This window comes from Anas acuta, chromosome 1 (genome assembly GCF_963932015.1).
Source record: "Anas acuta chromosome 1, bAnaAcu1.1, whole genome shotgun sequence".
NCBI lineage: Eukaryota > Metazoa > Chordata > Aves > Anseriformes > Anatidae > Anas > Anas acuta.
In genome coordinates this window covers 110,089,488-110,101,551 of record NC_088979.1, presented here as the reverse complement: position 1 = coordinate 110,101,551, position 12,064 = coordinate 110,089,488, and the positions used below count along the sequence as shown (strand labels likewise).

At 35.9% G+C, this 12,064-nt stretch overlaps 1 protein-coding gene across 12 annotated transcripts in view; it reads left to right on the top strand.

Moving 5' to 3' along the window:
* EPHA6 (EPH receptor A6) overlaps positions 1-12,064 on the top strand; it is a 521,188-nt gene that overhangs the window by 361,922 nt on the left and 147,202 nt on the right. The window lies entirely within an intron of this gene.

Below are 12,064 nucleotides of genomic sequence, written 5' to 3'. Positions count from 1 at the left end.
ACTTGTGAGTCCTGATTTATCTGGGGAAGAAAACAGTTGATCCAAAGAACTTCATACACACACACATGCAAAGTTACCATGTGAAATGTAACATTCATGTGGATTTAAATTAATCCTATTGACTTCGGTCATTTACTCCATCTTCACAAAGCAATCTGAATCAATTCTATCTATAAAAGTAGGTTATTTGCTTACATAAATAAAAGGGATAGTATTATTAATACCACTGAACCGCAATTAATAGCTCTCTTTTGTGTGTCTGTAAAGCAAATCAACAGCTATGGATAGTTTTGCTTTAAATATGGCTTTTTTCAAGCTGTTATGTATCACTAGGACTCTTCTCTGTAGCTGCCTTTTTTTTCTTGTAGGTAGGAATATATACAGTAGCAAAGGGAAACAGAAGACTATACATTAGTCTGCTGTTCTAGGAATAAAAAATGATATTTATGTAGATGGTTCTACCTAGGCACAAAGCAGTCTTAAAAAAGCCCTGTCACTGTACTTGTCCTCTCACTCCGAGATGCTGAAATACATTTAAAAAGGAATTGGAAAGGCTTGTTGCTTCAAGAGGTTTTTAATACAGTATGCAGTCTTCACAAGGGCATTTGTAAAAATGTATACACTGCACAAAGCAATTAAAATTTTCCTGTGAAGGAAAATTCTTACAAACCTGAAAAAAATATACACCGTGTAACAGGAGCCCTAATCCAAACCCTGGACCTAACTACCTGTGGGCATTGTAAGGGTTCTGAAATTGGGTAAATTAAACATTTTTTGTCAACACCATTAAAGCTGGCTGAGTTTTGTGTAGCATGTAACACTATCAGTGTTATACTATATTTTTAGGCTTGCTAGACTGAATTGTATTTCACAGCTTTGAAAGTATGTTGGGCTTATTTTCTTTTTTTTTTTTGGTAAAAATAGGGCAATGGCAACATCATATTTTAGCAAGTCACCATCATCTTCTGAAAAAAATTGAATCATTGCCTTTGTACTGAACTTTCACTTCAGTTTTAAGATAATTCTTTACTCCAAAAATGTCTTCACGCTTTAATATGAGATATTGTTTGAGTACTGCCATGGGGCAATGCTGCAGTTTTGTGTGTACAGCATTACAGTAATTACACCAATGCTGATAATGCTAGAAGAATACCCGACATATGTCTCAGCAGCTTAGGGACCTGGAGGTGTCTGGACTGTTGCTTTTTACATTTCAGTTTTGAGGTGCTCTTTTTTTTGTATTTTATTTTGTATTACATAGGTTGTCCCTTTTTTTTTTTGTCTTTCCTCCAAGGTCTTGCATTTTCAATTTAAAAATTTCATCATATAGTCACCTACTTCCCATCTTTGTTAAAGAAGTACAATGCCTGTGATTTACAGAAGTATATTGGGTTTGACTGAAGAAATCATGGATATTCATGATTATTCACTATTTCTTATAGATGAGGAACTATACTATATTAACCAAAATCACCAGGAAGCAGACAACAAAACAAAACATAGTATTTTTTTAAAAACAGTTCACAATTATACTTGTTGCCTAAAGATGTTTTGGAAGCCTGTAGTAAAATAGGTTCAAAAACATAATTAAATTTGTGGAAGGAAAGTCTACCATGAGCTGTAAAATACAATGAAGCTTATTTAGCTAACTAAGAAACCCTCTAATCTGCAAATTACTGGACTTGGGGCAGGGGAGACGAGGTGGCAGTGTTGCAGGTAGGCATGGGGAGGGGGAACGTAGCTTTCTTGTATGTGTCTCAAATCTGCAGTGGCATATGCCAGTCCTGATTCAGAAACTTGAACTACAAATCTTACACACCAAATGAATGACTTGGCAGTTAGCCTACTGGCTGTATGTATGTGGTTCTGTGGGCTAGTTTCACAGCAGAGAAAGTCACAGAAGGCTTCCAATCTTAAAATTTTGAAGGATTGCATCTGTTTGCTGTTGAGCATTATTTGTCAGCTGGTTTATTATCTGATTACAAAGTAAACCTAAGCATTAGGTATCTCAGAGGACACTACTGTACTCTCCAAAGATGACAGCCACTCTTTGAACACTAGTTGAGTTGATTTTCACCATTAATAAGGTAGTTCATGCTTGCTTTTTCCAAACTGGAAAATATAGTGCAGAGAAATAAAATAAAATAAAATAAAATAAAATAAAATAAAATAAAATAAAATAAAATAAAATAAAATAAAATAAAATAAAAACTGGAGAGGCTGAAATCTTTATATGCTTAAGTTAAAAAGACTCCTGGAGACACTGTTGCAGAGGCTTTCACTGGTAAATATTTTTAATTAGAAAACAGGTGTTATCAAAGTTGCTCATAACTGCTGAAAAGATGGAACGTTAATGTTTGAGCTTATCTGACAGTTCAAGTCATGTAACCCAGCTCCTTTTATTATGTTCTGATTGCACCCTGTCCAACCACCAACTTAAGGCACAGACTTGTTTTCATTCCTCTCAATTTAATCCCCATGTCAGTATGATCAGCTGTGTCCTATCTGCTGCCTTCACAGCTGCTTTTCCTTTCCCTCCATGTAAGCCACATAGTTTTGCTCTCCCTACTTCTCACCTTACTGTGCTTGTGGGAGCGTTAACTGTAGCAGACTCACCCCGTCCTCATTGCTTCTCACTTAATTTTATCTTTTTTTGTGGTTCACCTCACATTAACTCATTTTTGCCTTTCCAGGTATACAATCCAATTAAAATGAGGTTTGGCTTGGTTTTGACCTTTCCATATTTTCTTTATGATTGGTTATCTGCTCTTCCCCTTTCCTAGTTGACAGCTTCACATTATGTATGGAGAAAGTGGTGAGCTGACTGACAGGCAATCAGAATATAAAATATTGAAAGGCCAAACAGATAAAGCAGACGTTAGTATTTTAGCTCCCTATACTGTTACGTCTCAGATTAATGACAAGGGAGGTTGAGAAGGGAAGGGAGAAGATTACAGCCTGAAGTGGCTGATGCTTTAAAATGCTACAGGTTTCCTCTCTGAAGCAAATACTATAGTCACCTGCAATTTTCTCTATGGCCCCACCTTTTCCTGTCAGAGTTTTCCTCTTAGGTCAGATTGGTTGTCACAGCCTTGTAATCACTTTTTTTAAATTTACCTTAAGTTTGTTAGACAGCTGGAACTGTTAAGGTACAACATTTTTAGCAAGCATTTTTTTAAGGTGAATGATATCTTTGACTATTATTCCTATTGTGTAACTTTTCTTATCTCTCTCTATTTCAATGAGGCTTTACCTAATCCTGCTGATCATACTGTAATCAGATACTAATTAGTGTTCAGAAGCACATGTTTGAACCTATGAATCTCTTCTCTAAAATCTTCCAAATATTGTTGTTGGCATTCATCTTAAGGGATACACTATAGGTCAAAATAGCCTAACAGAAAATCATGTACAAAATATTATAAAGATAAGCTTTCGAAGACAGATTTTGAGTTTCCCAGGTGTAGTTAATTTTCCTATTTTTAATGTGGGTACTCCTCTTTACAATGATATAAGTGAGGTAAGAAGCAATATATGATTAGGGGCAATAAACATTTCACAATTACATTATAGGAATAGTCACACTGCAAAGAAAGAACATATTTTGGGGGAATTACTGGAGACAAGTTTGTTGTGAGACAGATCACAGGCAATTTCCACAAATTAGAACTATGGAGGCTGTATTTGTCTTAGAAAACACAGACAGTAGTAACCAATTCCACAGTTTGCTATTATTTGACTGCAACAGATTCTGTTTGAATTGATTAATCACATTTGACCATACTTACTAGTCACCTACTGTTTTATTCTAATATGTATTGCAGCAGTAAAGTTCTGTTGAGCTCAGAGTAAATTAAGTGCCATCATGGTTTTTCCAAGGGAAAACTATGGAAGGAGTAGGAGTTTTCCTTTCACGATGGCCCAGAGCTACAACTAATAAAAGTTCCTGGCTTCCCGAATTGTGGCCATTCCTTTAAAATAATAATGCTTCCTCTGTAGGTTACATTGTGTATATCCTTCAAACTGATGTATCTAGGAAAGTGGGAAAGTGTGAACAAATGGTCTCATAAAAGATTCTTTTTTATTATTGGTGCTTTTATTTAAACATTCATAATGTCTGAATCACAGAATTCAGAATCTTCTTTACTTTAATGCAGTACTTATTCAGCTTTGACATTGTGCTTTAATGCACAGGAGAAAGACCTGCTCTCTGTGGCATATAGATTGAATCTCTATTAGTATTTCCTCCTTATAGATGATAGTGCTCCAAAAAGGCTAAGGAGGATTATATGGCTCAAGTACAGAATTTTATTGTTAGAGGACAATGGATATAATCCAGAAAATCTATTTGCAAACAGTTGATACTAAATTCAGTTGTTGTTTCTGTGGATTCTTTCTGCACACATGCATTTGGAAGTTGTAGGTAGGCAACAAGTGTGTTTTCAGCTGGCAGAGGCCTATGAAAACCTTATCACTAATGTCAACTTAAGAAGGCTTATCAGTTTCAGATTCAATGAACTGAATGCCTTGATTGTCATTCATAAAATTAGCTAGGCACAGAGTAAACTGCAAGAGAGTGGTAATTCCTGGAGCTCCCTTTATATATTTTATAAGATAGAAAATTTTATTTGGTTATCTTTTTCAGTTGCTAATTTAAGTACTGATATTATTTTGATTAGAGACATGTTTCTCTTTACTACTCAAATACTAATAGTGACAAATGTTAGACTAAAAGGGTCTGACTTTTTATCAGCACTTGACTGGTAAAGTTAATCTTTTAAAGGCTACTTGAACATGAAAAGTAAGATTCTACATTTCAGATTTCATTTCCATTAATTTTTCTTTGCAGTATATCTTTTCAGTACTATTTTTTCTCACCCATAAAATCATATATAAACTCTTTGATAGCAGTAGGAGTCTAAACTGATAAAAGGTATTCATATTTCGTTCAGTCTTTTATCAGTATTTTACTTCATGTATGTGCACATCTTCATTTCTGTGCCATTGCCCTTTGAAATAAGGTGGGGGAAAAAGAGAGAGCAGCATGTTCGGATAGAGGTGATGTACGAAGGTTTATCTGTTTGCAGGTTTTAAATATCATCAGAATGAATCCTTTCTTTTGAGTTTATGAGAAAAATGCTAATATCATGGTAGTAGTGCATCTGGGTGTTGAGTGAATATAACATTCATAAATAAAGTAGCTACTTTCAGTGAGGCATAATGAAGAACTATCTTTTAGTCTGATGGTATTATACAATAGAAGTATTTCATTACAGCATATGTTGATGGAACAGATTCAGCTATTCTGATGTATTAGGAAAGCAGAAAACTTTTCATTATTTTTTATACTCTGATACTGCTACTCCATGAAATTCCCTAGTCTTCAGCCATTAACTCCACTGTAACTTCCAATCAGTCAGCCAATGTATTTAGATCTGAAAAAATATTTTGTTTATAAAGCCAAATACAAATTTAAGGTAAATGTGTGTTCAGATACTTGAGTAGTGTTCACTACAGGAAAGAGTTTGATTCTGGAAAATGCTTGTGCTCATGAGCAGACCAAACTGTCGTGGATTTGTGAACACTGTCTCTCAGAAGCACAACAGAATCCAGTGACAAGAAGGATCACACAAACACTAAGAAAAATGCAGTTTCCTTAGAAATAGAAAAAAAAACTGTTCAAAGCTCATATTACAATTCTATGTTTAACTTGGATAGTCCTAGGCTCTGTATTACATTGTGTAATAACATTGATATCTCTTGTATGGATTATATTCATGTTTTATTAACAGATTTTCCCAAGACAGATTTGCAGTAGGTTATGGAAGAGGTCTTAGGAATTTCCTCATATCAGATTCTGACTAGTAGTTGTGAGAGTGTATTTTGTTAGATAGACTAGTTTAGCTTACGCTTAAACCTTCAGCCCCTGTGTTCTCAAAACTACTTCTTATAAATCCTGTGCCATCTAAAGATCACAATGTTGGTTTGAAAATAAGGTGAAGGATCAGAACATTTCTCATATTTCCCCTCTTATATGAACCCTGAGCCATATGTAAGGGCCATCAGTTTGCTTCCTACTTACATTCAATGGGAAATACAGCTATATGAGTGAAACTATTCTTTCATTTTGCAGATTATGTACAAATCCTCTGTAGTTATCAGTAAATACAGAACAGATGTAGTCCTTGACATTTCCTGTGATCCCGATCCTGTCACTGTCTATCTATCACAGAGCACACTGTAGCTTCTTCTAGCCCACAAAACCAAGCTTCCTTTCCATGGAAAGTAATGTACATGACAGTATGTATGGCTGATACATGTCTAAATTATGCCACAACATAAAATCAGGTTCTGATACATGTAAAAGCATGCCTAAACATCCAGGAAGTACATCCAAATCTTGCAGTTTAAGACTCGGTTTATGAACCCCAAATCCATGCAAGAGCAAGTGCATAGTATTTGTGGCAAGAAAGAGACACAGCATCCCATACTTCTCCACACATTGGAACTGAGGTGTTTTATTCTGCGACTGGCAGAAGGTTGACCAACCTTGGGAGTCAAAGCTTCCTGTTTACTCCCAAACTTCTCTCTGTGGAAGGCTCTGGCTTCCAAGGTAGGCTACAAATCTTGTCATTGTCATGAGAAGAGAGTAGTGGTGAAGTCATTCTTGATCCTTGGTAACTTCTGTCTCCACGAGTACAGCTGTACGTCTGTTACAAACTGCAGATAGGATTACCTAATACTGTATTAGATAGTATTATTAGCAGAGATTGATGGAAACTGGAATTTTCCAAAAGGACTGGAAAATACAGTCAATTACATTCCATGATTTCAGTAGAACAAAATGAAATAGAACAAAAAATAGTACATGTATGTCATGAATTCCCTGTCTGGATGCCTACCTGGGCAACCTGCTCTAGAGAACCTGCTTTGGCAGGGCAGTTGGACCTGATGATCTCTTGAGGTCCCTTCCAACCCCTACAATTCTGTGATTCTGTGAATGCAAATTTTGCTCAACTACATGTACACCGTGTCTGCTTTCTAGTGTTTTCTTTAAGAAGCAAAACTCTTAAACTTGTATTTGTAGTGGTCATGTTATGTTAATGGAGCACTTCATCACCTTTTCAAGTAAGGAAAATATTCTTTAGTAATCTCAAACTTCCTATTGCTGGTCACTATGCTGAAGGAAGGATGTGTGTGTGTGTATTCCTCCAAAACAAAATGTGGGAGGTACTGCAGTTACTGTCACAGTTGTATTTTTATAGACATTGCAGAATATTTCTTTGTACTCCAACAGTATGTGACTGATGCAAAATAATAATCTGTGTCTTGGTCAGAACATCTAGTAGTTAATAAATTCATCCACTTTTCTCCTCTACAGAAAATTGAATAATATCCAATATACTGTCAGCAGTGCCTTAAACTGTAAGGTCATTTGGCTAGTTCCAAATACACATGGGGTTGTTATGTCTGTCCTTCTCTAAATTTTATTTTGGAAGAAGGCCACAGCCTCCTTTCATTCAAAGACAGACAACTTTGTCATTGGCATAAATGACTGCTGGTCAATTGAGTACCATGAATATACTTCTCTCAGTAGTAAATTTTGTTCTTAGTACTCCGTTTTCCACATCTCATTATGAAGCATGATTTAGTACTCACAACATCTAAACTGAGTTCTTTTTCATGAACTAACAGCTTTGTTGCTGTCAGTCTATAAATCCTGTCAAATTTACAACCTAAGTTTAATTTGAGGCTTAACATCTAGCTTTTTTGCAAATGTTCTTTCTGGTGCTGTAATTAAGAAGAGAAGAATACAATAAATTCACCTCCCCCCCCCCCAAAAAAAAAATAGTATTTGATCACTTGCCAGTGTTGATTTCCTGAAGCACATACCAAAAATCTTTTCTCTCTGTGAATATTTTGTTAAAAACTATCCTGTTGGAGCTCTTGTCAAGTTTCAACTCTCAGTAATAGTTGCAGCTTTCTAAAAAGTTAGCCTGCTTTTTGAAGAAAATGGTTGAGACAAATGAAGAAATTTCTTTGCCAAAATCACAATGTGAAAGTAATTGAAAGCTAATGCATGTCACTGTGAAACCTTTCTCCATTTCTTCTGTTTTGTCAGAGTGTGATTTTTATAAAAGTTGTTTATCTTGACAGATAATTTATCATATTTTTTTCTTATGGCACAAAGCACTGAATGACAGAATATGATGAAATGTGAGCTACAAACATCGCCATCTACAATACCATATTGTGGCTGCCTAAAAACATGTAATAGCTTCTTGCCACATTATGAAAGAAATAGAAAGAGTGGTCAGTCATTAAAATGTCTTTCAGCTATCATCACCCTAAAAATTGCAACTGCATCAATCTAGACATAATGTTTACAAATTAGGTTCCAATACCTGAAAAACATATTTGGATTATTTTAATCTGCAGGGTCTGAAGTTAAGTATCTGCTTGTGTTTCTTCACTGTTTCTGTATACTAACGGTAACAAAATGGCACATTTGCTGTAATTTGGAAGTTTCCTGATTTACAAGAAAAAGTGACTTTAAATCTTTTCTACACAATTTTCAGGATCCAATGGGTTTTTAATAAACTGGCTGTAATATTTTATATATATGCTGCAACAACCCAGAAGCTAATACTCATTTTCTGTTAATTTGCAGACAAAGCAATGTCTTCCAATATCAAACACACATTGATATATTTCTATTTCAATTATCAGAAACATTTTTATTTTCCTTTCCCTTGAGCCATCATTAGCAAGAGAGGAAAAAATGTTCCTTAATTATCGGATGTATTGTTGGCTATGCCTGAGACTTTGAAACACTGTAAGTGTAAGTAAATTTTGGAAAATAATAGCATTTACATTTCTGACACATGAAGTTATCAACATAAAGAATTGAAACAATACCATGAAACACCGTTTTTTTAAACTCCTCTGTGGTCTTGTTCTCACTGCTTTCAGACCTCTTTGATACAAAGGAAGCTCTACATTTTATTTTTTAAAACTGTTCTAGAATTATTCTTCTAGTCCACTCTATTTGCACCTCTTTGTCAGTCTTCTGTGAATCAGTGAGGAAACAGCATAAACTTCATGATAGTTATTGCTGTCTTTATTGACTGGAAATTCATCTTTCAGGTCTATCTAAAATGAAAATAAAAAAACAAACTTCTTTTTTAGGGATACAATTTTCTGTCAATCAACTGTCTTGATTAAATGTTACCATCACAGGCCTTGTCACACTCATCGTCTTTGACCAACTAAAAATAATAAATTATACTTGATAACTGTCTGTTCCACATTCCTGGCTAGGAAGCAGCTATATTCCAAGTGCTGTGTTCTACATGTGCTGTGGCTAGCCTGTAATAACAGATATAACATAGCAGATATAGATCAGATTGTTTTCTTCAGAAGTTTGTTGCTGACACTGACATTCTGCAAGAGTAAATCTGAGCAGCAGATCTTGGGGAGTCTCCAGTATTTTTGACATTTCCATTTTCATCCTCCTCTGAAAGAACCTATTTCTTTTTCCAATTCCATCCAAATATACTGAAACTTCATTTCTGCATTCCAGCAAGTCATGAAAAAGAGTAAAGTATTAAATGCTCTGTATTTCAAGCAGCAAGGTGGTCTGGGGAAATGAAATGGTTTTCAACTACTAGAATGTACAGTGAAATCCTTTAGTTGATGATTTCCTCCTTACCTCACAGGCTGTGGAGCCTAAATACAAATTTCCAGAGAGTCCCAGAGTATAAAGCTTCTGCTCGGCTATGTCTGGATGATGACGGATGGAGCACATAGTACTTGCTAAATCTTTGAACGGAAGAATAATAATATCTGTACAGATCAAGCATGTGCTATTTACATAACCATTAATGAGCATATCCAGAGTCTTTCCTGTCATGTCTTTTCCTGGACTGAAATGTAAAAATCGTCTCTTGGAATGATACTGTGTTATTTAACAGGTAGGATCACAAACAAGGCTATACCTGTGATTTCTTTTTCAGTCACACAATTTAGTGTGGCCTTAGGATAGTGCAAAATTTCTTGTGAGTTTTTTATTATTTTGTTTTGTTTTGTTCTGTTTTAGTTTCATTATTTTTTCCCCCTAATTCTTGGATAGAAAGCTGTGCAGAGGAAAAGGATCTGGGGGTGCTGGTTGATGCTCACCTGAACATGAGCTGGTAGCGTGCCCAGTTGCTCCAGAAGGCCAATGACATCCTGGCCTGTATCAGGAATAATGCAGCCAGCAGGAGCAGGGAGGTGATCGTCCACCTGTACTCTGCTCTGGTGACGTAGCACCTTGAGTACTGTGTTCACCTTTGGGCCGCTTACTACACAAATGGCATCGAGGCCCTGGAGCAGGCCCAGAGAAAGGCTATGAAGCTGGTGAAGGGCCTGGACCACAAGTCCTGAGAGGAGCGGCTGAGGGAACTGGGGGTGTTTACTCTGGAGAAGAGGAGGCTCAGGGCAGACCTTATTGCTCTCTACAGCTACCTGAAAGGAAGTCGTGGGGAGCTGGGGGTCGTCCTCTTCTCGCAGATAACTAGTGATATGACTAGAGGGAATGGCCTCAAGTTGCACCAGAGGAGGTTTAGGTTATAAATTAGGAGAAACTTCTTCTCAGAAAGAGTAGTTAGGCATTGTAACAGGTTGCCCAGGGAGGTCGTGGCATCATCATCCCTGGGGGTGTTTAAGAAAAGATTGGACATGGTGCTTAGGGACATGGTTTATTGGGTGACATGGGTAGTAGGGTGATGGTTTGACCAGATGATTTTGGAGGTCTTTTCCAACCTTAATGATTCTATGATTTTGTTGAAAAACTTAGTCTCTTTGGGTAGAAATATACACACTTAGCAGTTTCAGTACTAAGTGAATTCAAGTCTTGTGCTCTTCAAGACTGAATAACCTGGCCAAGTTACTTGTTAAGGTATATTAGCCCTCTACACACAGAAGTCCCTGGAAGTTGCACATATAACAAGGGTATAGAATAGAAATTAACTCTTCATAATACACTGACTATTTGTGAAATTGGGAAATTTCTCTATAGTTTTAAGTCCCAGAAACATGGGAACTACTCTGTGTAAGCATTCTCTATTTTCTTGCAAATCTAAGTATTAACCTATTATACCATTTTTTCTCACATACATTCTATTTTCAAATTGAAGCAAGCTTAATCTCAATATGTATATATACATATGTATATTCCTCACCTTAATAGCTTGATTTTCTGGCAGAAGAAAATTGATTTTTTTCTGAAATTTCTCAGAAAATGAATGCTTAAAATCCACTGACCCTCTCAAAGTGAAGTTATAACATTTCAGGTAATAGGAGAAATCTGATATTTAGAACAGTTGTTAGATCATGTGTTAATTGTAGTCTCCATTCATAAGAATACGTGGATAGTGTCCTACTATTCTAATTTAAATATGTATTTCTTGATGTTTCAAAGTCTGTTCATAGACAGTGGAACAAATAAATGCTTCCTCTTACTCCAGTTTCTCAAATTATTTCCACTGTTTGAACTGAGCATTAAATGCTATTATTTTAGATATTGGTCATCATTGTGTACCTTTATTTTCTTCTCTTAACAGAATGATTAAGTTGTTTTTATGTTTGTTTTCTGATTTATTTTTCTTAAGCATCTCTTTGTATGCCTACTGGGGGAATACTGATATAACTCCTGCCCTATGCTAATGTGACTTTATTAACACCTCGACTGAAGTTGACTCGATGTGTTTACTGTTTGTCTTATATAAAAAATATATGTGTGTTGCTCAGAAGAGGTTAAGAGTTCAACAGAATTTAATTGAAACCTATTCTTCTGCTGGCTGTATCTCTTCTGTGAACTGGATTGCTTCCCTCTTAATAGGCTGGAAACATCCTTTGAATAACATATACAACATATTGTCTCGTGCAGTATTACTGCACGAGACAATAAATATATATGGTGCCCAATGGGTACCACAGTTGGGTTATTAAGCTCATGTGTCGGTTTGGGGACAACTGCTGTAATACAGAAAAGTAAGCCTTAAGGCACTATATAAAATATTAC